This window comes from Ochotona princeps, chromosome 5 (genome assembly GCF_030435755.1).
Source record: "Ochotona princeps isolate mOchPri1 chromosome 5, mOchPri1.hap1, whole genome shotgun sequence".
In the NCBI taxonomy this organism is placed as follows: Eukaryota; Metazoa; Chordata; class Mammalia; order Lagomorpha; family Ochotonidae; genus Ochotona; species Ochotona princeps.
This window is the reverse complement of record NC_080836.1, coordinates 45701930-45729688: the sequence shown is the minus strand read 5'-3', so window position 1 is coordinate 45729688 and position 27759 is coordinate 45701930. Positions and strand designations below refer to the sequence as shown.

At 36.6% G+C, this 27759-nt stretch overlaps 1 long non-coding RNA gene across 1 annotated transcript; it reads right to left on the bottom strand.

Moving 5' to 3' along the window:
- On the bottom strand, positions 1-26486 carry LOC131480305 (uncharacterized). The gene is made up of 3 exons (XR_009245403.1): positions 26339-26486; positions 13398-13708; positions 1-124 (listed from the first exon to the last, which is right to left on the bottom strand). It is a non-coding gene; the product is annotated as an uncharacterized LOC131480305 (long non-coding RNA).
- Positions 26487-27759: the final 1273 nt, after the last annotated feature.

Genomic DNA, 27759 nt, shown 5'->3' with positions numbered 1-27759 from the left:
TCTCTTTCACATTCTTATCCTGTCACCATGGGCTCTGGGCTTGGTTTCAGCAAATAATAGCCACAATGGAAATCCAGCACTGCAGCGGACTGGGGAATCATTGCTGGAATCAGGCACTTTGTCACTTAGAAAAGAACAGAGAAAAGGTACATAAGTGGTCTATTGACAAAGTTGTTTGCTTATCATTTTTAGCACAGGACATTTAAAACTAAGCAGGAAGCACCTTGGAAAAAATGATAAACCTGAATAGTCAAGCACTAATACAGTGCTTTTATCTCCATTTCTGAGGTTATGGTCATTGCGGTTTGGGCATTTTATATATCCTTAAATTATGCATTCTTAAACTGGCATTCTTATCTCTTCTCCTTTGAACCACCACTTTTTAAAAGATCTCAGTGGAAGCTCGATAGATACAATTATTTTCATCAATGATTCAGTATAATTTCAAGGAAGATACTTCAGTAAAATGTTAGTTCACTGGAAGCCTCAAATTCTCTTTTAAAAACGTTATTTGTGCTTTCTTCCATTTTTTTTAACTTTACAAGTAATCATTTCTCCCCTAAATGAAGCCATGGGAATTCACCACAGTGTTTAATTTGGTACCTGTTTTGACTAAAGCATTTAATTAGTACTGATGTTAAAAAGGCACAGCTGTAATATATTAAATTATCTCATGAAGTATGCGATTCAGTCTAAATAGCTTAAGCACTCAAAGTAGTTGCAAATAAATTTATATGAGAGAACTAAATGAAAGAAAGTCTGTGCTTCTCAATTTTTGGAATTTTATTGTATGTGACGATATAAGATTCCATTTGTTTATGTCACTTAAGCTAGAAATAGTACAAATGTTAAATCTGGCACATAATGGCATCCATAAAAAGCATTCTAACAGCAAAGGGCTATTTGTGGTACATCTTCGTGTTGATAGGTATGTAGAACAAAACTAACCAATTTTCTTTCTTCCATCAAATCAATAGAAGTATCCTGCCAGTATCTGAATCTCACTCTGACATTCCCAGCTGCTGAAATAATAATACCTGCAATGTACATAGGACCTCCCTCACGGAATTCATTGGCATAAACACCAAAGAAGGGAGAAGGATATAGCTCTTATAATCTCCTTCTATTTTCCCATAACCACATATTTTATAGGCTTAAAAAGGAAGGGTGAAGTCAAGGTCACCTAGTTAGTGATTAAGTTTTCTACAGAGTCTACTGTTCCATTATTACCTTATCTTTATTAACTCAAATGTAACAGCTTATATTTTCAGTTTAAAATGTGTAAAGCACATGTTACTTCTGGAAATTAGGTATTATGCCTTTCAAGCTGCTTGCTTAATGAATGCATTTGCTCAGCACATAATGCCAACTTTTAAAAATTCAAAGAACGCAGCCTAGGTTGCTTTCATTAGCTCCCGTTACAATCTCCTAAATTAAGTTACAAACTCAAGTGCAGCTGAAACTGCTCTGCAATGAGGCCTGCTATGACTAATGAAAAGCTTTCAATGTCTAATGCCCATCTCCGGAACATTTACCAAGAACTAGTGAGGAGAGGCATTTTTATGTCAAAATTTAAGTATTTGGATTCTTTTTTAAGATAATTACAGTCTTGAGCTCAAAGAAGTGTGGGGTCCAATTATTCCTATTGCAGTTATCACTGATTTCAGTTAGTGTTACTAATTTTTAACTGTGTTACACCACTTTTTCAACATTATGACATTTAATTCTCCCTGAATCAGTGGAAGAGAAGTAGCAATCCCAGAGTCACATGATGAAATCTCAATGTTCTAAGATTTAACCTGATTTTGTTAATTGTCTCATTAAAAAAAAAAAAGGCATGAAAGTGACCCAGAGGTCCTTGCCTCTTTCAAGAGAGAACTGCTAGTAACTAAGATGATGTGGATGCCCACAGCAGCGGTTCCATGAAGGAAGTCAAAGTTCTTCTATAATTTTTTTTTAAAGATTTATTTATCTTCACTACAAAGTCAGATATACAGAGAGGAGGAGAGACAGACAGGAAGGTCCTCCATCCAATGATTCACTCCCCAAGTGAGCGCAAGGGCCAGTGCTGCGCCAATCCAAAGCCAGGAACCAGGAACCTCCTCCGGGTCTCCCACGCGGGTGCAGGGTCCCAAAGCTTTGGGCCATGCTCGACTGCTTTCCCAGGCCACAAGCAGGGAGCTGGATGGGAAGTGGAGCTGCCGGGATTAGAACCAGTGCCCATATGGGATTCTGGCGCGTTCAAGGCGAGGACCTTAGCCGCTAGGCCATGCCGCCGGGCCCTAAAAGTTCTTCTATAATTAAGTGGGTACCCACACTGAAGAGAAGGTGGATGACAACCAGAACAAATGAGGAATCTGTCCTACCAACAAGGATCAAGATAGACTGTAAAGGAAAAACAATTAAGCTCTGACTTAGCAAGGATTAACAAACCACAATTTCCTAGCCATAGGAATATAATCACCAGAGAAAAAACTGAAGGACTGGACCACACTGACCACAAGTGACTGTCTATCACCATTTTGTGAAGCTAGGTTATAGACCAGCACAAAGATTGTCAGGAAGGAGGCTCTCACTGCTCTACTGAGAATCTTAAACTTTCCATATGGACACTCAGCCATAAAGGTGGCAAGCACAGGACAAATATTCCCCCACAAAGAAATCAAATTGTTTTAGTTAGAAGGAAACATTATGCCTTGATTGGAAAGTTGATGTGTAGAACCTGTCCCAATTAGGTCCACTGAATGAACAGAAGCCTCAACACCAATTTTGCTAGTTATAAATAAAAAAATCAACAAATTCTTTGCATATCTGCATGATAATGAGCGAATTTTCTATCCTACAACTTGAGAAAGCACCTTACTCTTCACCAATATAACCAATCCTGAATGAAAATTCTGTGACCCATCCAAAACCAAACCAAATACTAAATTCTTCACATTCTATTTCATAGCAATCATGAGAGGAAGAAAACAATTTCAGCTCTGTCTAGCGTCTTAGGATGTACCGCTATGCAAAGGATATTTAAATGGAAAAACAATGAGCATTTATGGTGATAAAAATGTTGGCTTTTTATGGTAGTTTCTTCCTTTAACTGAATTTCCCTGGGAATAACCAGTTAAAAGTAATCTATATCAGGACTTGGGTTTTTGCATTGATAACATAATGAAAGTAACAGCCTGTCCTTTGAAATAAAAATAAGGAGTTATATCATGTTTCTTTTTTATTCAGTAGCTGATTAGGAGGTTTCTTGCCTAAGCAATTAAGCTAATGCCAAAGCAATTATGTAAATTGTAGCTTATAACCCTCGACTCACTTGGGAAAATCATGGTCTTAAAGATTTATTCACTTACCTAGACCAAATACTCCATCCATCTTCCAAGTGTTCTCTTTAAAATAAGACAGCTTAAAATAACTGAAGCTCATTGAAACATTAGAATTTGATCTAGATATTCAAGTTATTTAAGACATTATAACCAGTTTCAACATGTACATAAAATAAAAGGTATTTAATGAGGAATCCAAAGGAAAAACATATTTCATTGCTTTTGATACATAGTTTACTAAAAATGGTTGGATGTCTGCCCCATGAAAAATGATTTCTAAAAATACTTATTCTTACTGCTAATACTATTCTCTACTTCTGAATTTTACCATTTCCTACACTCAATGATTTACTCCATTTTCTCTAATTCCTGTTCACATCTAGTTGTAGCTGCTCCTGAATGGTAGTGCTTCATACTACTGCTACACTTAAAGGTTTTTTAAATGTAAAAATGGCTAAAAGTAAATTCAGTTATCAGAAACAGCAATAAGCTCACTGATTGCAAAATGCTACTGTAAGTTTAAGATAAATAAGGAAGCAACGAAGAAAAATTTTATGTTCAGAGTAATGACTAATCAGTAATAACTACGTCTACAGAAATATAATTTTACCATTCATTTGACAGAAATTTCCAAGACCTAGTTAGTCATCAAAACTGAACAGAATACTTCCTTAAAATATAAAAACAAATGATTTTTGAAAAGCTTAATAATCATTACTTTGCAGTAAATTCTCAAGCTTTAATCTTAATAGTTATTCAATCATAATATAGTTATTTTAGTAAAGTGTGAAAAATGTTTTTTGTAAACTTTGACCATATATCATTCTTAAAAATATTGAAAATGTGATTAATACTAATGTAAAATACATATGTCAGAGATTTATTTATTTCACTAATGAGGGAAACAGAAGATGTTAAATCTAATTTTAGGGAGAAATAGCAAACTGACTAAATTGAAACTCAAAACGTCATTGTTTTAGGTGGGGATAAGATATTTTCCAAACCACTTAATCTTACACTAACAATAACAATAACAGGATCTCCAAGGACTATTTTTTAAGACAAAGGCAAGCACATCCCGCTTTATCTTCACACATGAGTATGTTAATTAACCACATATGCCTCTTCTCTATGAACAACATATCTACAATTTTACAGAGCTGAGCAATTACTTAGGCCAAGAAATTAACTTCAGTGAAAATTCCATGAGGAATTTCAAGTTAAATTTTTAATGAACCCTATAATTTCAGATTTTAGAAAATTCTTTTTATTATTTGTTTTATTTTGAGGAGAAGATCCAAACACAATCTCAACAAAGTTCACTTATGATATCAATACATTAGGGAAAATTGTTGTCTTCTCAAGGTCCCTAAAAAAAGATGAGGTCTCTGGCCTGCAAAGCAGTGCTGTTATTTACAGCGTATAAACTCATGACCACATATCAGACCAATTTTCTGGGCTGGTTTTATCGCTGTAGTTTTCACCTGTGTAGCATAACCTTTGTCCCTTCTTAGAGGACTTGTCAGAACTGATAATATGAGATTTCTTTTCATATATGGCACTTCCAGGAATGGCTGTGTTGTGCAATGTGTTTATAATTAGGTCCTGGAAAAGGGGGAACAGGTTCTTAGTGAGAATGTTCAATTAACTGTTAGCCATAGGAAAAGGTGAAGGCTCAGCAAAGTATGTTTCTCAGTTCTAAGGAAAAGATAGATTACTTAAAACATACTTCATTTTCAACTTGCAAAAGTACTTGTAACTGTAGACTGAGGGCTACAAAGGAGTTCTTTTAAAATGGAAAATAAAGGCTTATCATATACCAGTCAGAAAAAAAATTGAAAAAGTATCAATAATTACAGTGCCTCATTTTAAAAATGATATATTCATTTTTTTAGTGGAAAGGCAAATACACAGAGAGGAGAAACCTTTCCAATTTAAAAAAGAAATCTAAAAAAGTAGTCTTCATTTTAGTACTCTATGACAGTTGTAAACGTTGATTACTTTAAGGTCAATGTTCTATACTCACAAGTCTATGTCTTGAAACAGCAACAGTTAAGAGCACATCGCTTGTGGCCTGGGAAAGCAGTCGAGGACGGCCCAAAGCTTTGGGACCCTGCACCCGCGTGGGAGACCAGGAGGAGGTTCCTGGTTCCCGGCATCGGATCGGCACGCACCGGCCTTTGCGGCTCACTTGGGGAGTGAATCATCGGATGGAAGATCTTCCTCTCTGTGTCTCCTCCTCTCTGTATATCTGGCTTTCCAATAATAATAAATCTTTAAAAAAAAAGAGCACATTGCAAGCTCCATACTTGTTTTTAATGGATATACAACAAAGTACCACAATTTCAGCAGCCTAAAGCAGTACCTATTGATTTTACAAAACTGGTTAAAAGGCCTCACAGGTATCAGGCATTGGCTTAGTACCAATGGCACAGGTTGTGATGCCAGCATCCTATATTGGAGTGCCTGGGTTTCATTCCTAGTTCTGCGTTCCTCTTTTTGCTCCTGTAGATCCCGGCTGTTGACTGAAGAGTAGCAGCAGCAATGATGGCTGAAGTAATTGGATCTTTTCATCCTATGTCAGAGACTTAGTTTGAGTCAGCTTCAGTTTCATGAGCTTACAGTGCTCAACTAGAGTTAATGCTCAGTGTCTCACTGCATTGGGTTTTTGCCTGCAGGCTCCGAAAAAGCCCACTTTCAGATTCATTTATGCTGTTGAAGAACGCAGCTCCATGAGGCTGTGGAGCTGAACTCAACTGCTTGGCTCTCAACTGGAGTCCACTCTTTTCTCTTGAAGACCCCTTATATTTCTTCTCATGCAGCTCCCCTACATCTTCAAAACAGCACAGTAAACCAATCCTCAAATTTCAGCCATCCCTGGCTTTCTGCTACAAGTTAGAGAAATGATCTGCTTTTAAAGATCCACTTTGGGGCCTGGCACCGTAGCCTAGCAGCTAAAGGCCTCACAGTACATGCACCAGGTTCCCTTAAGGGTACGGGTTCTAATCCCAGTGGCCCGACTTCCTATCTAGTTCCCTGCTTGTGGCCTGGGAAAGCAGTTGAGGGTGGCCCAAAGCCTTGGGAACCTGCATCCACATGGGAGACCCAGAAGAAGCTACTGGTTCGAATTGGCTCAGCTCAAGTCATTGCAGCTACTTGGGGAATGAATCAGTGGATAGAAGATCTTCCTCTGACACCTTCTCTCTGTATATTTGACTTTCCAATAAAAAATAAATCTTTAGAAAAAAAAAGACCCACCTCTGATTAATTGCAGCCACTGAGGATAGTCTTCCTTTTCTAAGATCAACGTATCAGTAGCCTGAGTTACAACTGTAAAATGCCCTTTGTCTTGTAACAACATAATCACAGACTTGCTGTATCTTCATATTCAAAGTCTTCCATAGAATGTCACTCATAAATATTTCATATGCATCTTACTAATGTGTCAGTTAAGATAAAGAGCATTACTACAGACAACGGACACATTGACAATTTTGGGTCTCCCTGTTGAGTATGTTCAATGAAATATCTATATTAATAGAATTTAAGTATAACTACTCACAGTATTTAGGGGAAGTATGGATTCTCTGGGATGTGCTAAGTATTCCAATACAGATTTTACAGTAGTGTGGAGCTATTTAATACAGAATATAATAAGCAACTCAAATGGTATTGTGCAGTAGTGGGTTGTGTAACCACCTGTGATGCTGCAGTCATATGGGGCTGATCTGAATCCAGCATTCTATTGCCCTTCCAGGCCCTTGCTAATGAGCCTTGGAAGATATCAGATGATGGCCAACATATTGGGTCCCTGCAACTACACAGGAGTACAAGCTGAAGCTCCTAGTGCCTGGCTTCAGCATGGCTAAGCTCAATAGGAGGCCTTTTAGGGAGTGAATCAGTAGACAGAAAATCTCTCCTGCACGTGGTCTCTCTCTCTCCCTCTTTATCTCTCTCACTCTCACTCTGTGTAGGTGTAGGAGTATGTGTCTATCTGCCTGCCTGCCTGCTTGTCTCTATCTAACGACTTTGAAACAAATAAATCATAAGACAAAAAAGCAACAGTTTACCTTTTAGAGCCAGACCTTAGGAACGTAAAAATCAAGTTGTCAGAGCTATTTGGTCACTTAAAGCAAGGGATCACAGAAACCTGAAAATAGTGACTGGTTTTTGATTGTCTGCCAGTCATCAAAGTGTCAATAAAATGCTTTAAATAAGAGCTGCTATTATTTAATTTTGTGTAATCAGGGCATGAAAATTCCCATTTTCTGAGTATTTTACACAAAGAATTAGTTTTCATCACTTCTGTTTTGCAGCAAACAAAATTCTGCAACTTTAACAGCAATAATTAAATTCTAATTCTCATAAACAAAATACCTCACAGATGCTCACTCATAGTATCTTATTCAAAATATTACCAATTAACCTAAACAGCCTGAACAAAGTTTCCAAAAATATTACTCATGGCATTGCTTCTTTGCAGAACAACCAATGGGAGATAATAATAATAAACCAAAGTAACTAAAATTAACTTTCTACAAAACTTCTAAGATTATCTATATCTAATCAAATGTATTTACTATATTCTTTCATTATTTGGAAATATTAGACATGTTACATTAGGATAATATTTTTCCTACTTTCCTATCCACTAAAACATAGTGCATTATCTTGATTCACAATTGTAGTTCTTGGCTATAGCTGTTTTCAGCATAGTTTTAATCGTCAATGTTAGTTATAACCTTAATCAGAGTAACTAACTTCAACTAACTGAGAAACAGGTGATTGGGAAATTTTCATCATACCCAAGCATTTTAAAAGATCATCAAAATATCACAATCAACCATGATTCCCTGTACACATTCTTTTGCATTTTGTTAAAGTAGCAAAAATAAATGTGCATGCTAGCCTGATTTCCAAATATAGATTTTCACTAATGAATAAAAACTACTGGCTAATTCTCAATTTACTATATTACTTAAAAAACCTTCAGTTACTCTAGTAACTAATCAACTGAACTTAACACTAGTTTCAGATCATAAAAATCATAGAAATTATTATTCTAAATGTAATTTAAACATCTATTTTTATTTGAAAGGGAGGTTACTAAATTATGGGAGCTAATTATTGTTTTTTTTAACGTCAAATATATTCATTAGTTGAGAGCATAATTGATATTTACTTTTTCAATTATAAAAATTATGTGGTAATAATGTTAGCTTACCCCTAATTAGTAGACAGGACAAGAAGTTTAGTTTTCTCAAGAAACTATTTAACAAGTCAGACTATCAGAATAGGTAACAAAGTAAAAAAGAGTCAAATACACCACATTGAACATAAAACTATCCATCATTGCACCTTGTATATCGTAACTGTTTAGTATAAATATCTCTATAAGGCCCGTGTTGCCTGCAAACTGAATTTACAGCACAAATTGAAACGCTCTGGAAATATTACACAAACCCAAATAGAACCGCATTGATTTTGAGATTGGCAGACTGAATGGAGAGACAGATGGATTCTTCTCCATGTCACTGCACGGTGATGATTTTGGTGATTATGGAGTAGATTTTCAGGGCTTTTGGGGTTGACTAGAGAATTTCTTCTGTGCGCTTGCCAAAAATTATACTTCACTGATATTGTGGATACATATTTATGAAGTGGGGATTTGAACATGTGCAGGGGCCTTTCCTTACTGCTTTATTAGCCAAATTATGACTCATGCGTCCATGGCCAACAATTATTATTGATATGGTCAAATTCTACTTGCTTCAGGCAGACTTCCTTAAAATCCACACCCCATTCTGAGGCGGATGACCTCTTGCTCTCCTCTTAGCCGCACAATCTCTGCCTTTACTCTGTCTTGTATTATATTTACTTCTACTTATTGAAACACATTCCTGGGGTAATGGCAATAAGCCAGTTCAGTGCTGCAAATTCTTTTGCTGGGTCACAAATCTACTTGACTTACATCACTTTATTTCATCAATTCTATCTTCATGGTGAATTTTGGACAAGAGTGTATGTCCTTAAAATGTAGGCTATAAAATCGTGCCATTTTACCAGCACTACTTGAATAATAAGATTGTTGATTGCCTTACTGCAAGTGCTTAATGCCTTTTACTGTTAAAAAAAATAAAAGACCACTTTTACTGGAATATTTCACCTTGTGTTTCAATAAACATGAGCACTTCAAATATATTTTAAGGACCTCTAAATATAATAGAATAGTATTTGTTCTCTTTAATATAGGGCATTTTGTGCTCTGTGCAGTATATGGAAGGAAAATACAATGATGAATTAAAAATGAACTGCACAGACAAGAGAACAAAGAACGGCAACAAAGCAAAACATGAGAGTTTCAATGGGCAACACCTCTTCCTTTTAATAAGTAACCTATTCCAGAAGAGAAATTGCAGTGAATTTGTTGGTTTGCAAATTATTATTTAAAATGAACTTTTAAAAAAAAGGGAATAGGGCCTGGCAGCGTGGCCTAGTGGCTAAAGTCCTTGCCTTGAAAGCCCTGGGATCCCATATGGGCGCTGGTTCTAATCCCGGCAGCTCCACTTCCCATCCAGCTCCCTGCTTGTGGCCTGGGAAAGCAGTGGAGGACGGCCCAATGCATTGGGACCCTGCACCCACGTGGGAGGTTCCAGGTTCCTGGCATCGGATCGGCGCGCATCAGCCCATTGAGGCTCACTTGGGGAGTGAATCATCGGACGGAAGATCTTCCTGTCTGTCTCTCCTCTTCTCTGTATATCTGACTTTGTAATAAAAATAAATCTTAGAAAAAAAGAAAAAGGGAATAGACTGTCACTAAATCTTTTTTTTCCTCTTTTTACTGTTTAAGATTTATTTATTTTTATTGGAAAATTAGATTGAAAGAGAGAAGGAGAGACAGAGAAAGATCGTCCATCTTCCGGTTAAATCCCCAAATGCACGCGATGGACAGAGCTGAGCCTGACATGCCTGAAAATCCCTGAGTTTCACCCTGGACTCAAATTGTATCCTCCATTGCTCCTTGGAAAGGAATAAACAAAATAAAATGAAACAAAAAATCTTTAAATCCTGACTTTTAATCATCTTCTGTGTGATGCCCAGTGCTACTCATATCAATTTAATCCTTCTCTTAATTGTGCAAAGTTTTCAACTTGAATTTTAAGATTCTAAGGAATTTCATGTTTATTACATCTGATAACTTTAGTTCAGCTTAACTATGATGTTTTGATAAACAATATGCATTTTGTTTCAATGAGGTCTATAGATAAGCATTTTTTAAATATTTGGGTAGTAGCAGACACAGAATTCTCATATTTATCTGAAGTCCAAATTAATAACATCAAAATTTAGTCAAGCCTCAGAAATGAAAGGAAAAGGATTATTGCATTCTGTGCCTGTCATAATGGAGTTGTGTCTAACAGGTCCATGTAAAAGTGAGTGAAATCTACAGGAGAATTCCCTTTGTTTGACTTGCCACTTATGGCTGAGTCAAATGCAGACCGCCAAGTTAGGCATGCAAAGAATTTGTCCAGTAGAAAAGTCCTAAGATTATGATTTGAATACCTTACAAGAGATACTTAGTTTGTATCCAAGGTAGCAATCTTATTCTGACATCTTTTTTCTTTAGTGTTTCTTCATATGCTCTTGAAATATGTTCATTACCTTGCTAAGTTCCTCATTAGCAAGAAAGTTTATTCTTACCTTCAAAAAAAAAAAAAAGCCTGTTTGAGAAAGAGATAGACAGAGGGTTCCTGACTGTTGATTCATTCCACAAAAGCCCACCATGGGTGGGGCCACATGGTCTGGGTTAGATGAGGCCACAGCCAAGAAGCCAACACTCAGTGCAGGACTCTCATATGGGAAGCAGGAGTACAACTACTCTGAGCCATCACTGCTGCCTTTGTGCACATTAGCACAATGCAGAAATTGGGAGTGGAGTACAGGCACCTCTGATGTAACAGGCACACATCATAATTACTACCCCAATTTCCCTCACATAGATGAGTTGTTTATGAGCTTTTAAATTTCTATTTAATGAAATGTATGTTTTATGTATTGAAAATTATGCATTGATAGTTTGGAACGCTTTCACACTGAGATACCTAACGAAGTTCAGCAGCAAGACCAATTACAAAGTGTTGCAAATACCCTGTTTAACCTCAGGCTTTTAGTTCCCTTGCTCTCTTGTCAACCCCAAGCAGTGCTGGAACTCTACCTTTGCTGGCTCTTTTTTTAGTTTTGTTTGTTCAATGGTTTTCCGATACTGTGCTTCTGTTTTTGTTTTTGATTTTATTCCCTTTTTTTTTTTTTTTTGGCAAAGTCTGCCAAGCCATTCACATTTTGTACTGTACATAATTTGTGTCAAATCCCTTCTGAAAGATAGATGCAAAAAAATGATTGGATAGAAAATTATGAGGCTGTCATCATACCTGGACTGTTGCTGATGATATGTTGGAGCTTCTAATTGATCGAGGTGACGCTCTGCTAGCTCTGCCTTCAAACCTGAGGGGGCCTCCCTAAGAGGCCGTTGAACTTGAACTGGACAAGAGGGATGCTGGACTCTGTATGGTGTGAGCTTTTAATTAGGGAATCTCAACGGAACTTGAGCTGTGGTTATGCATCAAGGTGAAGGAATTCACCATGGGGGAAAGGTTTGGGGTGAAGGGGGGAGGAATCCCAGTACCTATGAAATTGTGTCATGTAATACAATGTAATTAATGAATAAATGAATATTAAAAAAAAGAAAAGAAAATTATGAGGCTGTTTCCAAGTAACTGAAAGAACATCCTATATGTCTGTGTGTCTGGCTTGTGCCCTGCCAGTAAGTGGCTGAGTGTTTGAGAATCTGGTCAGTCTGATAATCTTTGCCAAGTGGATGATGGCAATCTGTTCTCTTTAAGGTAAGAAACAGTAAAAATCTTGCTTTGTTTCTCAAGACTATGTGTTCATTTATCAGCTTTTCTACTTGTCAACTCAAGTAAATCACAAAAATGTTTTATTTCCTCTAGAAAACAGTCCTTGAGATCAAGGGCTTGTGAGATATCATGATTCTGTGTATAATTTCACCACAATAAAGACCAGAACTGGAGCTATCAACTTTTTGTATGTCTGTAATAGTGAAATGACTTGGCCTCTCATTGATTGATGTGGAATATTTTCATAGCTAGGGAAGGTATTAAAATATTTGTAACAATGTCTCTTACAATAACAGATCCTGTTTTTATTGACTTATTAAGGATAAATGCCTACGTCTAAATGCTTAGAAAATAAAGGAACTGAAGTTATAAACCTTCAGAAGAAATAGATTTGAAGGATGTAAAAATGCCATTTTCCCAGAAACTACTAAGTCAGGATACCTTTTACATAATAATCAAGGTGACTTTATGAGTAAATTAGACTGGTAAAAATGTTTAGTCTTAAAAAACAACGTACCTGGGGCCCGGCGGCATGGCCTAGCGGCTAAAGTCCTCAACTTGAACACCTGGAATCCCATATGGGCGCCAGTTCTAATCCCGGCAGCTCCACTTCCCATCCAGCTCCCTGCTTGTGGCCTGGGAAAGCAGTGGAGGACGGCCCAATGCATTGGGACCCTGCACCCGAATGGGAGAACTTGGAAGAGGTTCCAGGTTCCCGGCTTCAGATTGGCGCGCATCGGCCCGTTGCGGCTCACTTGGGGAGTGAATCATCAGACAGAAGATCTTCCTCTCTGTCTCTCCTCCTCTCTGTATATCTGACTTTGTAATAAAAATAAATAAATCTTAAAAAGAAAAAACAACGTACCTTTTCCCTATATAGAGCATAATACAAGCATGTCATTTACTTATTTATTTGTTTATTTAAGATGTGGGTTTGCATTCTAAATGAACTAAACAAGTTTCTTAGCCAGGCTAAGCTACACTGCCCCCAGTTATCTCTGCCCTTTCTGGAAGCTTCTGGACAAGCAGACTGTTGAAGACAGACACCAAGCTGCCGTTATTGGAGGCCAAACAAGACAAGTTACACACTTCCGTGCATCATATTCTCATGCTTACCCAAGTCTGCTAATACTCTTCACCTACCTGGAATGCCCACCTTCAAGAAAATACGGGCATTTGTCCTTCTCCTTCAGCTTCTTTGTGTTCTTTATCTATTCCCACAGTCTGGGAGAAGTAAGCTTTTTGCACATTCTCTCCAGACAGCACATTGGTTTAGTCACAGACTCTTCAAAGGATTTCTGTTGGTTTAGCAGTAAGGACAGGTGGTGTGCTTCTCCACTTGTTGAAACATATCCATTGATCTGGGGATCCAAGGCTTGTGTTTAAGATGCAGCCTCCTGGGTCGCGAGGATCTAGGGATGACTCAGCATGAAGGCATACAGGTGTAGGATGTAACTGATTCTCTTCCTGTAAGGACAAGACATAAATGAATGAAGTTATGGATTGTGTGAGAATGAGAACTATTTAAATATAAATACATATATCCTACAGTAGTGAAATTATCTACAACATAAAATGATACATTTGTTAATTCAATGGGCACGAATTGATGAAGGTAGGGAAACATAAAACATAATTAGAGTTCTGCTTTCCTGGAGCTTTCATTGAGCCAGGACAGGACACATCAAACAATCACATCGTCTTGAAATATATAATAAAATTTTCCAATGCTACTATGGAAACTACAGAGATGCTTTCCAAGGAAATGTTATTATGCTTTAGTAGATCTGTTGATCTCCTGATGTATTGGCAGTGAAGATGCTAAAATGTCTTTTCGGATTGCTGCATGATCTTAAAGTCATCTCCTATGTGTAAAAGTTCATACTATATTTTGATAAAATTAATTTTAAAGAAAATGATGGCTACACCTGCTCTTTGTCTACAAAAATGCTTCCTAAATAGTTTGAACTATCTGTTCAATTGTCATATACTAAGTGATGTAACTGAACATTAATAGATTTAGAGACTGAAAACTATAACTATTATTGAAGAAAGAATCAGAAATAAAAGTGAGAGATTTGAAGGAGAAATGCAGACATTGGTTTCAAAAGCTGGAGGTCTGTGTTATTCAAAAAATAACATCTTACTGATAAAAGATGAAGCAGAAAACAGCAATGAACTCAAATTTGAGCTTGTGAACTTCAATAAAAACAACAGAAAAATTAAAAAATAATATCCTGCTTTACAATATAACTTATAGGTGGGTAATTAAGACACAGCCTCTGCTTTTTGACAGATTGGTGTCCAGGCAAGTATAATGCGATAACCGCTATTGACAAGACAGAAATTGAGAAGAATATCATTGCTTAAGAAAAGTTGTAAATAGCAAATGACAAAAATGATGGCTGAAAACATTTGAACACAATTAACTTTTAAAGAGGAACCTGCTTTTACTGGCATGCTTTTACCCTATGATCTTATCTACAGCTCAAATAGCAAACAAAGTGACAGGAGAATTTCATTGGCACTGTTGCTATTCTGTGTGTTTTTGAAATAGGCAGTGCCTAAAATCAGAAAAACGAGATTTGTATTCTAAATTATGTCCTACTGTCTAAACGATTGCTTGATATTTGATAATCAGTTAAAATGTTCTTATGTAAAAGCTTACATAAGATTATAAACTTTGATTAGTATTGCACAAGTTTCTTGCATACTTGAGAACTATAAATCTTTTAAATCTAACTCATGACTGTTAGTTCTTATGCAAAAAAGAAAAAAAGAATACAGAAAACTCACCAAATATTATTGCATAATACCATTGAAAATGAAATATACAAGGTGAATCCCTGCATTGAAGTATTCATAAATTTCACTGAGCATCTAAAAACCCTTGATAGCCCAATAGAGGACAAATGCCCTGTCTCTAACATACCCTCAAATCCACAGCTTAGGCAGTTTGCACTGAAGCTCATGAGGGAAGACATAAGAGAAGTAGGAGTGGGGTGAATTCTTGAGGGAACAGAGTTAACTCACTTGTTCTTATCTTAGAGTATGAAAACTTCTATATCACAAAGAGCCTGGTCTAATAACATAGAAAGGGGACAGAGACTTTAATAGGGCTTCAATTGTAGTAGGGTTCATCCCGAATGCTGTTGTTAGGCTCATTTTATACTATTCGTATAAATTGGTCCAGTAATTAACAACAACAACAAAAAAAAGGTTGACACATATGGGAGACTTTACGTCATTTGCTCAGGAGAGAGAATATCCTGGTCTACTTGTTGTTTTTGTTGTATTGACTTATTGATCATTTCATCTTTGTATGCAACAATATAATTACATAGTCAGCTGGTCCTGAAAGAAAAGTTATCTAAACTATATGTCAATTCATCATGCTGTTGTTCCAGACACAGCGTAAAAAAATCAAAGTTTCAGATATGTACTTTCCTTCAAAACGTGACTGAGTAGCTAAACAACACAGATCATTGTTACAGTTAGGACCTTATCATTCCAAGCTAAAACAGGACTAATCTTTGACTGTATTAGACCGGTTCAAAGTGTTAACATTACTATTACTGACAGAGAATTGGTTGCCTTGGTTACACATTATATGCATCAGAATTGGTCTGGTTTTCTTTTGTGATGTTCAAGTTCTGAATAGTAACAATTATTCATAATTATGTTAAATACCAGTAATCATAATTTGACAGTTACAAAATAGTGGCAGTGTGATTATGATTCATTTTCATATATATACTGCATACAGCAAGAATCTTTTGATGCAGGGCAACATTGAAGTTGGCATGATTAGTCTCAGAAACATCTACATGACCTTATCATCTGCTTTAATTATATTTTGCAATCTTGAGCTATACAATTTTGCTTATTTATTCAACAGCAAGTATGCAGCAATATAGGCAAAACTTTCTTAAGTAGATAAATACCTCTTATTCTGTAGCTCTACAAAAAATTTATCATAAACTTTCTTTCTTAAAAAAGCAAGTGCCTCTTTTACATATATATTTATACACATCAATTTTTGAATAAATTTTACGAAGTTTCTTAAGTGAATGTTTCAAAAAGAAACTTAGGAGAGTTTAAAAAACTTTAAAACCACTAAGATTAAAGCTGCACATTTCCTTAATTGGGATAATAGCAAAAAAGAAATACCTATATTTTAGTTGTATTAGTAAAAACTCTTTGATTATAGCTAAAAAATAAAATTATATTTTTAAATAATTATTTCAGTCCAATATAAGACTAATGGATGGAATTTGAGACATATCTTGGTAACAGAAGTCCAACAAGACTCCATCTTAAAGGAGGGTAGGAAAGGATTCGGCATTTCTCCAAAAAAAGTGCAGAAATTTGAGAGTAATTTAGTACAACTAGCAACAATATTTTGGGTAGTCTTTAATCTTACCTTGAAATTGTGTTTAGTAAAAAATGAGCAGCTAGGGAATGGCATTGTGGCTCAAAGGTTAAAGCTACTGCGTGCTAAACTGGCATCTAACATGGTTACTAGTTTGTGTCCCAAATGCCTCACTTTCAATCCAGTTCCAAGGTAATGGACTGGAAAAAGTAGTAGAAGATGGCCCTTGGGCACTTGCCACCCATACGGAACACCTGGATGATGCTCCTTTCCAGGATTGCTCTAGGCCAGCAATGGCCATTATGGTCACCTGTACAGAGAATCAGCATATGGAAGATCTCTCCTTCTCTCTCTCTGTAGCTCTTTCATACTAAACATTTTTTAATGGACAGCTAAAATTCATTTGACCGTATTAAGCCAAGAATTTTGTAATAACTGCTCACTTGCTAATAAGACATTGGAAAAGCACATCATTCTTATTAAAATTCGTACAGAAAACACAGTTAAAAGAGTTTTGAAGAGAAATAAAAAATATAAGTGAAGGATCTATCCTTTGTTAATAAAGAGCCACAGTTTTCTTTTCTAGAATACAAAATGCTCTGAATCAGCTTTTACTGTTCATTAAAAAAATTCATAATATCACCTAATAAGAGCCAGTTATAGCGCTGTGCTATCCTTCCTTACATTGTGTGAGAAAAAGACATTAGTGGCTCATCCTTATTATGCAATAATACTTTAAGTGTTTTTACAATAGTAATTATAAGACTTTTCATCAGTCAAATGAAGGTAATAATGTCAATCATACTGTTTTTGTGATTATTAGAGATAATGTCTATAAATTACCTAATACACCCTCTGGAACCCAGTAAATCTTAAACACTTGGTTAAAAAATCATAATTCTCTTGGTTTCTTTGCAGAAATAGAGATGCCTCAAGATGGTTTATTTGAAAAAAATTCTGGAAAATGATCTAAATAGAAAACAGTGTGGAAACTTGTCATTTGTTTGTTGGCCATTTGATAATCAAGTTAAAAAAAAACCCTCAAACACAAAAAGTAGGTCCTGTTCTAAATTATACTATGCTGTTTAGCTGGATATCTGATATGCAATAATCAGTTAAAAAGTTCTTATATAAAAGTTCACGTAAGATTTTAAGCTTTGATCACTATCTCACGTTTCTTACAGAATCATGAACTATAAATCTTTCTAATCTAACCTAAGATTTGCAAAATACACAAACACATAAGAATTCTGTTTTGAGTCCTGTGCCCTCTACACCAGCTGGCACCTTCTATTGTGGTTCATTTTTCATCTGTATTATTCACAGTTGAATCAGAGCTTCTGTCCCTACTTGCAGCTCTTTCAACTGCTGAACCAGACTTGCTCCCAGATTAGGCTCTCTGAGTGCAGCCATGGTCTGCCAGCACACAGCCAGCCAGGGAGAACAGGTATTAGTTCTTAAAAGGAATCTCCACCTAAAAAATTAACTGAACCTCTATGGAAAGTTCTTAAATGCAAATTACCCATTATTTCTCTAGGTTTTCAAACAAATAAGGCATTGATACTGAAAATTTAATAAAAATGAATCAGGGAATTGGATGCCCTCGGAGGCCGAGTACTCTGAGGTCACCCACCCCCAACCGGAGCTTCCACAGGGGATGGAAGAAGTCCAAACACTACCGTGCAGAAACCAACGTCATCGGAAAGACAACCAGAAGCCCTGAGTGGTCCGCAGAAACAGAAGAACAATAAACGTCCTTCAGGACCAGGGAGGAGAGTTTTCTCTGGTCCGAGCCTGGCTCCACCTCTGGACCCCCGCCCAGCCTCGCAATGACCATCCGGATTGCTTCGAAAACCCCTCACAGCAAACAAACAATCATACAAACTAAAAAAAACCTAAAATAAATAGACAAACAACAAAAAGTAGAGCTTGGAATCTGACAGGAAAGAGCTGGCGTGGATTGGCTCATGCCTCGCTGGGTGGGACACAAAGATTAGTCACTCCTCACCGTGGTGTTGAGCATTTTCCTGCACACCCCCCCCCCAAAAAAATGTTCTGCACCTTAATTGTCGACAAATGTCTTATTAGAGTTACAAGCCAGTCTAGATTATCCTAAAATCTGCCAAGATCAGCAAAATTATACTTCAACACAACAAATGGCTAAATACTAAAATGAAATAGACACGAGACAGCTGAATGGTACCTTATAGCCATTTTAAGGTATATAGCAGCCGGTCCTGTATATAAACTAAAATTGAAATGTCAATGAGCTAATCAGAGGTTGTGGTTAAGAACCTGCTTTTTTTTTTTAACATACTGGTTACTCAAAACCATGTCAATTCCATAATGTTGCAAATTGCTGTTGATGTTATATTGGGACTCTTAATTGACTGGGATGATATTCTACCAGCTCTAACTTCGGACCAGAAATGGTCTCCCCAAGAAACTGTTCAACCCATCTGGACAATAAGTAGCTGGACTCTATGCTTGGTATACGTTTGCAAGGAAAGAATCTTGATTGAATTTGAACTGTAATACTGCATCAAGGTGGAGGAATCCACCAGGGGGGAGAGGTGTGGGGAGGGGTGGGAGGACACCCAGAGCCTATGAAACTGTCACATAATGCAAAATAGTTAGTAAAAAAAATGAATCTGCTTTTCATCTCCTAAAACTTTTCCTTGTATGAATCATACACATATATGTATATATAAAATGTAACTTGAATTTGAAATTAATGTATGCCTACTACTGTTATCTTAGCCTCAAGGTCATTGTGGTTTCCAGAGACAAAGATCTTTGCACAGTTTGCATGGTTAGTTTCTAATACACTTTGGGTAGTCAATGTGAATTGGTACGTTCAGAAGGTCATTTTGGAGTATTTGCGTCAGTAGCAATTAATGATATCCAGAGAGGAGAGGTAAAATGGCAAATGTTTTACGTGAAAGAGGGCCTGGCATTGAGATGCAGTGGTTTAAACCACTATCTGTGATTCTGGCAACCTATATGACAATGATTCACGTCCCAGTTGCTCCTTTTCAAATAGGCCTAAGAAACCAGCAGAGGATTGCCTGAGTCCTTTGGCCTTTGCATCCACAAAGGAGACCCAAACAGATTTCCAGGATATGGCTTCAGCCAGGCCCAGCCCTAGTCACTGTGGACAGCTGGGGAGCAAACTAGCAGATGGAAGATCTCTTTCTCACTCTCTTCCTGTAAGTCTGCCTTTTAAATAAATAAATCTTCAAGAAATATTAAACAAAGAAACACTGAGCTGAAGCAATGTAAATCCATTCAAAAACATTATAAGAACAATCAGTTTTTATTTTAAAGCACTTGAAAGTGTATTGTAATTTCAATGAAGATATTTGAAGGATTATGAAAAACTTCCTGTAAAATATGTGTACTATGAAAAAGAATGTGATTGTGCATGTGAGGAGACATGTAATTCAATAGCTAAAAATTCCCAAGTTCTACATTGAAGTACCCAAGTTTGATATCTATCTCCATATCCTGACTCCAGCTTCCTGCCGGTATATACCCTGGGAGGCAGTGGTGACAACTCAAGTAACTGAATTCTTGTCCCTGCTATGGAAAATCATATGTGATTTCAGTGCCTGGATTTGGTTCAGGCTCAGCCTTTACCATGGAAAGCATTTGGCAAGTGAACCAGGGGATCAAAACTCTCTTTCTCCTTCCTTCTTTCTCTTACTGTGTCTCAAAGAAAAATTAAAATTAGAAAAATAAAACCTATATATGGATTTTGAATTTTCTTCACCAAAATAAACACCTTTATTCTCAATTTCAGAATACCCTGACACATCAAAATAAAAACTTACTAGAAATTATGTGTAATTCGGAATGTTAGGGCTGTTACACATCACTGGACACACATTAAAAACAAAGTAGCATTTCCCTTTCTCTAAAGAAGCCTGCTTTGCAGAGACAGAAATTTTCTTTTGCCCATCTTTGCATATGCAAAGCTCTCATTGTTATCCCCTTAATATTTACTCCATTACGATTTTAAAAACAATCCTCTATAAAATAAGCTTCACCTTTTAAATGAGGCCATATATCTCAAGATCTTTCCTGAACCTTAGAAAACATTTCATTCAACTTTCTAACAAATCTTTCCCTATGGTTGGGATTCCATGTTGTTTTTCAAATCGACAACTCACTCAACCACTGCATGTCAACTCATGTTGTTTCCAGTCAGGAATGTTTCTGTACTTGCATGTTTTAATCTATGCCAATTAACATCCATTGAGATTCTCTTTAACAAAGCCGTCCGCAGATTTGTCATTTCTCAGAACTTGTTAAGTACTTGCTTTCAGGAATACAGCTGCACTAAGCACATACCTATGTACTGCCCTCAGAACACGCAAATGCATCCTGCCATACTCAAGAAAGCAAGCGGGCCACTCAAATGCAGGAAAGCTACTTTATCCTTATTTACAGCCTAGTTCAATGAGAAAATCATGGATATGAACTATACATTAACCAATGGAGCTACTGGCATATTTTAAGAAGTCAAAAACCATCTTTGACCAAAGTTTAACTCAGAGGTTCTCATATTCTGTGAAACAATACAAAAACCTATGTGAGGAGTAAGAATCTATACTTTAAATACCAAGTGATTGGGCTGTTCAGGCATATAGGAAATCCTCTGCTATTGATAAAACTCAAATTCCAAAAATGTCACAGGATTGTTAATATTCATTGTATTAGAAAATGGATGCTTATTAATATGAGACTTAGTAAATAAAAATGCAGAATGTCTACTTAAAATTGAATTTCAAACTGATAAATTTTATCAGTGTATGTATCCAAAGAAATGTTTCTTATATTAATTGCTTGTAATCTGTCTGAATTCAGATCAAACTGGCTGTTAATATTTTAACTACAAACTCATTTTAAAGGCATCATGATTCTAAATTTAACAATCCTGTGGAAAATCATGCTAGTTCTGAGATACCTGAAGTAATTTGGAGGTTTTTTTTGGATCAACTTCTATAACTAATGTCAACTGAAGCACAGAACTCACAAGAAGCAGAACTATGTTCTGATGCCACCATTAGCACACTCTGGCGTTTGAGTTCTTCGACTTCCTCTAACATCGCAAAGAAAAAAGTCTGAAATATTTCAGGAAGAACTGGAAGCAAGCTCTTGGGCACTGAAATAGTGTTAGTCATAGTTCAGATTTTTCTCTGACACTGAAAGATTACAGAATTTATAGCATGCAGCCATGCCCAAAGTGATAAGGTCAGACTTGACCCAAGTCAAAATATACAGAACCGAAAAGTAGCCAGATGTAAAACTGTACTTTTTTTTCTTGTCATGAGTCCCTGTGTGGTCAGAGAATTCAGAAGTTAAATGTATGCGGCTTTATTCCATTTCTTCTAGCACTTTCAGAGGGTACATCTTAATCCCATCGTCACACCTTCATACCACAAAGAATTAGGTATTTACCTAGGATATTTTTAGATCTCTGAGAATGTTCTTTGTTGATCAAATTTGTTCAGTTTGTTTATTACAGTAGAAAATTTTAAAGAAAATACATGAGTATTATGCTGAATAGGTTTGGTAACTGATGGAGTAAGAAATTCACCTAAAGGCAACCCCTCTTGCTACTGACTTGTCTTGTTACAGCTGATAGATAGGTAAATATAGGAAGCCCAGCAGACAATATTTCAGTCAACAGTGATCTGCATAACCCTTTGCTGGTTGGCAGGACTTTCTGAGTGCCACTAGGAGCTAGACAGTCTATGGTGTCTATTATTATACTACTTCATTTTATTTCTCAATTGACCTTATGAAATAGGTATTATTTTCCCTCCTTATTAGAAGAGTTTATAAAAAAGGAAAAATCTGAAGTTTATTATACATGATAATTATATATTATAAATTATATATATTATACTTGATATATATAACTATATACATAACACATGTATAAATATATCGCGTCTATAAATTCTATCGCGTCTTTCCACCAGGACAAAATCACTGAGGTAACCAATAACTAGTGTTCAAAAGTTTGAAAATCCTAATGTTCTGTGGTTAAAAAATACATATATACACACATACATCATATGTGTGTACACACACACGATACCCATTACAAAAAGCTAGCTTCTTGGCATTATATTATCAATTTTCCAAGTATATATTTTGTGAAGTATTTTCCTGGTCTGGTTACCTCTGTTATTGCTAGATATTATTTTTCTTGATAGTGGACAGAGATACTAGCATAAACCACAGTTATGGTCGTAACAAATTATTGATGGGATGACTTCTGAAAAGACTTCAGAGGGATTGGATTCAACCCTATTCTGTCCTCTGCAGCTCTCAGAGTGCCTGGAGTGATTCTACGATCCCACACTAAAACAAAAAAATATTAATATCAAAACTTCATGTTTTATATCATCTTGGCTCTCAACATTGTCCAGGTCTTAGGGTTCTGACCGTCCACTTCAGACTGCATCTAGATTTCTGATCAATGAATTTTTCTCCTGTTTTGTCATCTTGATCTTCATATTCTTTGGATGAAACTGGATACATGCATTACTTTAAAGTCTTTCCAGACTAAAGCTGATCAGCTCAGACCAGGCTGATTGAGATAGCTACTGTTTTGAAACCAACCTGGAATTCAGAGATGGAAAAAGTTTTCAGCATGCTACTTATGCAGTTACACTGATTTGCTGTGGGATTACTTTTTTTAATGTGTTATTTGCAGCACTGTGATTATACTAGTTTAAGAAAATAAAAATGAAAGCCAAAAGTAATAGTTTTATATTTTAGGTTTCTTTTACTAGTTTCAAAATTTTAGATAGGGTATTTAATTTCATTTCTAAAACTATAAATAAGGATATAAGTATCTATCTCTGCAAACTCTTCCAGGGCGCAAACTAGACTAAGTGGCTGAAAGTCTTTGTAAGCTTCTATCTAATAGGCCATCTTTTTTACTAATAATGCACACATATGAATCCAAAAGTTTTTAATACAATGAGCTTTAGTACTGATCATAGAAGGTGAGAAAAATGGAATAGATGAGAAAGAGAGAGAGACTTTACTATAGAAATATAAAACTGAAGATTCCATAGTTGATTGACTTGTTCAAGGTCAGCATAGAAGTCAAGAGTTTTCAGACTTGAGTGTAAAGATTTCTTAGAGATCAAACCTTGATCAAGACAAGCTCTCATTTGTTAGACTCCTTCATCAAGGGCTTCCATTACTTCACCAGACACTTCCTCATTTCCAGGAATAGTGATTTCCCTAATAGTACTCAGATAGTAAGAGGTAAAGCAAGGGATGTGAACTCAAATCTGTCTGGCTCCAGAGCCTGAGCCCTTAGCCACTGTGGTATTTGGTTAACCACACACACACTCACCTCCCAGGAGAAAAGATACACCAGGGCTATGATTATCATGTCTACTAAGAACTATATAAACAATATTGATTTAATTGTTACATTTACCTTTAATTATAATATTTGTCTTGAAGTAATTTCATTAAGCAAAGCTATTTCTATCAATCTTTATATTTGTCTACTCTGGACATTAAACTTGTAAATAGCAATGATTAGTGATTTTTCATATACGTTTTTATATGTAAATCTTCAACACAAAAAGGGAAACAAGCTTTCAATGAAGCATCAAGAGAATTTTTGATATGCAGCTATTTCTGTATCAAGAAAACTGTAGTATTTCAATAAGCATGGCAGTTGAATTTATTTGTCCTTATCTGTTAAAAGCAATTGCTGGGTAGTTTGTAAAAGGAGTTAAGATTATAAAAAGAAGCAAGAGGACAAACAAGATAGAAACAACAAAGATAAAGATGGTAGTGACTGAGAAAAAAAATCTGTTTCTGAATTCCTGTCAAAGAAGATATTTGGTATTTGGGGCCCAGTGAGATGGCCTAGCAGCTAAAGTCCTCACCCTGAGTGTGGCAGCATCCCATATGAGCACCAGGTCTAATCCTGGCAGTCCTGCTTCCCATCCAGCTCCCCACTTGTGGCCTGGGAAAGCAGTAGAGGATGGCCCAAGGCCTTGGGTTCCTGCACTTGTGTGGGAGACCAGGAGGAAGTTCCTGGCTCCTGGCTTCATGTTGGCACAGCTCTAATGTTGTGGTCACCTAGGGAGTTAATCACCGGTTGTAAGATCTACCTCTCTGTCTCTTCTTCACTCTGTATATCTGACTTCGCAATAAAAATAAAAAAATATTTAAAAAAAGAAGGGGAGAGGAAAGTTCACCATGAGGGATGATTTATGCACTTTTTTAAAAAAGAAAATATTTGGCATTTTGAGATGATGTTCTTTGAGTTTTATAGAGAGAACACTGAATACTAACACTACTTTCTACAGGGAGGAGGATGGGAAATGGAGCCTCTGGGACACAAACTGGTGCCCCTATGAGATCCTAGTGTTTGCAAAGGAAGTACTTAGCCATTGAGCCATCATGCCACTACCAAGATTAGGTACATTTTAAAAGATTTATTTATTTTTATTTGAAAAGCAGACCCACACAGAGAGAGGAAAGACAGAAATCTTCTAACTGCTGGTTCACTCCTCAAATGGTTGCAATGGCCAGAGCTGGGTCAGTCAAAGCCAGAAGCCTAGTGCTTCTTCCAAATTTCCCACATAGGACTTGGGTAATCTGCTGCTTTCCCAAACACACCAGCAGGGAGCTGGTGGACAGTGGAGCAGCCAAGGCACCAATACGTGATACTGGCACCCAAAGGAGGAGGCTTAACCCAGTTTGCCATGGTGCTGGCCTTACGTAAATTTATGAAACATAAAATCTTAAGACTTCTGTTAAAATTCAACATCGCGATGCGATATCTTGAGCCTTACTGTATAAAACCACCCACCCATAACACATATAAATACAGTCTAGGAATATTTTAAAGAACTGCTCCTTTAGGCCATCGTATGTGAAAGCAAAATGCACAGATAGTAATACCTGTGACACATAATCTTTCATTTTAAATGTATCTTTTCAGTGATTTGATTACAACAAAACTTATTTCAATAAACATGTAATGTTTTTATTGCTACAAATAGCCTATAACAGTTTGGACAATGTTTGGATTTTCCACTTTATTCAGTCCTTACTTTTTAGTGTGTGTGTATATATATATATATATATATATATATATATATATATTATATTTGTGTGTGTGTCTATATAGATAGATGGATGTAGATATAGGCATATATATGAGGGTCCTTCAAAACTTCAAGAGAGATGTGTATTGAGAAAAAACACAGGGGGCCAATGTTGTGGTGTGGTGGTTAAAGCCACCTCCTGGAATGCCAGTATCCCATGTGGGCAATGGTAAGAGACCTGGCTGCTCCACTTCTGATCCAGTTTCCTGCTAATATTCTTAAGGAAGCTGTGGAGGATGTCCCTAGTGCCTGGGCTCCTGGACCCATGTGGGAGACCTGGAAAAGCTCTTGGTTCTTGGGAAGTAAACCAGTGGATAAAAAGTATCTCTCTTTTCTCTCTCCTAATTCTGCCTTTCAAATAAATTCTGTTTTTAAAAATTGCATGAATTTCAAGATGTTTTCACACCAAAACAGACTTATTTCTAAGGTTATTTTCTCATTAACTTTTTAAAGTACTTTTACATATTTATTAGGCACATAACCTATTCTCTTTATACTTTCCAATAGAACTCTGAAACCTAGGATATCATTCAAACAGATACATACAACAATAAAACTTTCTACCTTGGAAATTAAGTAATCCTGTGTACCGTGCTTTCTTATTAGGATAAACTCAGTTTTTCATCTATTCCATGTGAAGTAGTCTGTCATCCAATTTTAGCAGAAAAATCCTTTTCTGATCCAAGTTCTTCTTGAGATTTCTCCAGAGGAATGAAATCCAGGTTTCTCCTTCCACAAATATTCTCAGGATTCCTCCTGTGATAAGGGTCATGTCAGGCAACAAAGCAGAAGACAGAGTTAGTCCTTAAAATTTCAACCCCTTCAACTCTGCACTTGAGTCAAGCAATGATTAAAAAAGTGCCATGGGCCTTGTCCCACTAAACAGAATCCAATGGGGGCTCAAGAAAGCGCCAGGCTCCTTCTGCCTGTCAGCCAGCTCAGTCCTGTGGGCTAGTGCCTGAGCACAGGCAGTCAAAATGCCTGGATGCAGCAAAGGCAGTGAAGATTTCTGAACAGAAAAAGTGAGCAAAAGCTTAGAAAACAGAGTAGTTCTGACACAATCTGGTATAACTAGAGGGAAAATTTTATCTTTATGTAAAACAATGAATGGCAATAATGATTACTGATTTGCTAGTGAGCTGTGTAATCAACAGACCACAGCAGAGGTACCACAGTGCTACAGCAGAAGAGTATTATCAGAACTAGTCTTTGTTTTGAAAGTTGTCTTAAGTTACTAGAGTTAAGGTGGGTTCAGTAATGCTGGGAAACAAACCACTTCAATATCTCAGTGGTTTTCCCCATGTACATTTCTTCCTTGGTTTTTCAGCTTGAGTAGGAGGTTCTGAGATTCTCCAAGCAGCTGTGCTCAGTGTGATGCTGCACACTCTGGCCAGTGTTCATTCTCACCCTCTCCCTGTGACCGCAGCCACAAGGGAGAACAGAACCAGGCCTGGCCCTTGTGTGATTCTCCCATGAAAGGAAGCCATGCCCATCTGTTCATAGTTCACTTACCAAGGTGAGCCACATGCTACACCTGGTTTCACTGGATGGGGAGTCTGACCTTCCTTATGTCTCTTACCAGACGGAAGAAAGGAAAAATTGGTAAGCACTGAAAATACCTTCAGAGTGATGAAGATGTTACGAAAACACCACATTTGATATTTAGGCTAACGCGGTCTACAATGTTACTAGCAAGTCATAAATTCAGTTGAAAACTAAAGTTTCAATCTAGATCCGGTGATCGAAAACTAAAACATCAAGAGGTTTCACCGTTACTCCATATTTGTACCAATGTCCGTGTAAGCAACTGTAAAAGCTAGTCATTTATAGACATAAATGATTCATGAAATTATTTAACCTGGGTTATTGTTTCAAGATTAAAATGCTGGCATTTAGGTGAGCTGCTTTCATTAATTCTGCTTCAATCACTTAAAAGCAGCTTTTTGTGATTATGATTCCAAAACTCTAGTGTAAATAAGCCACTT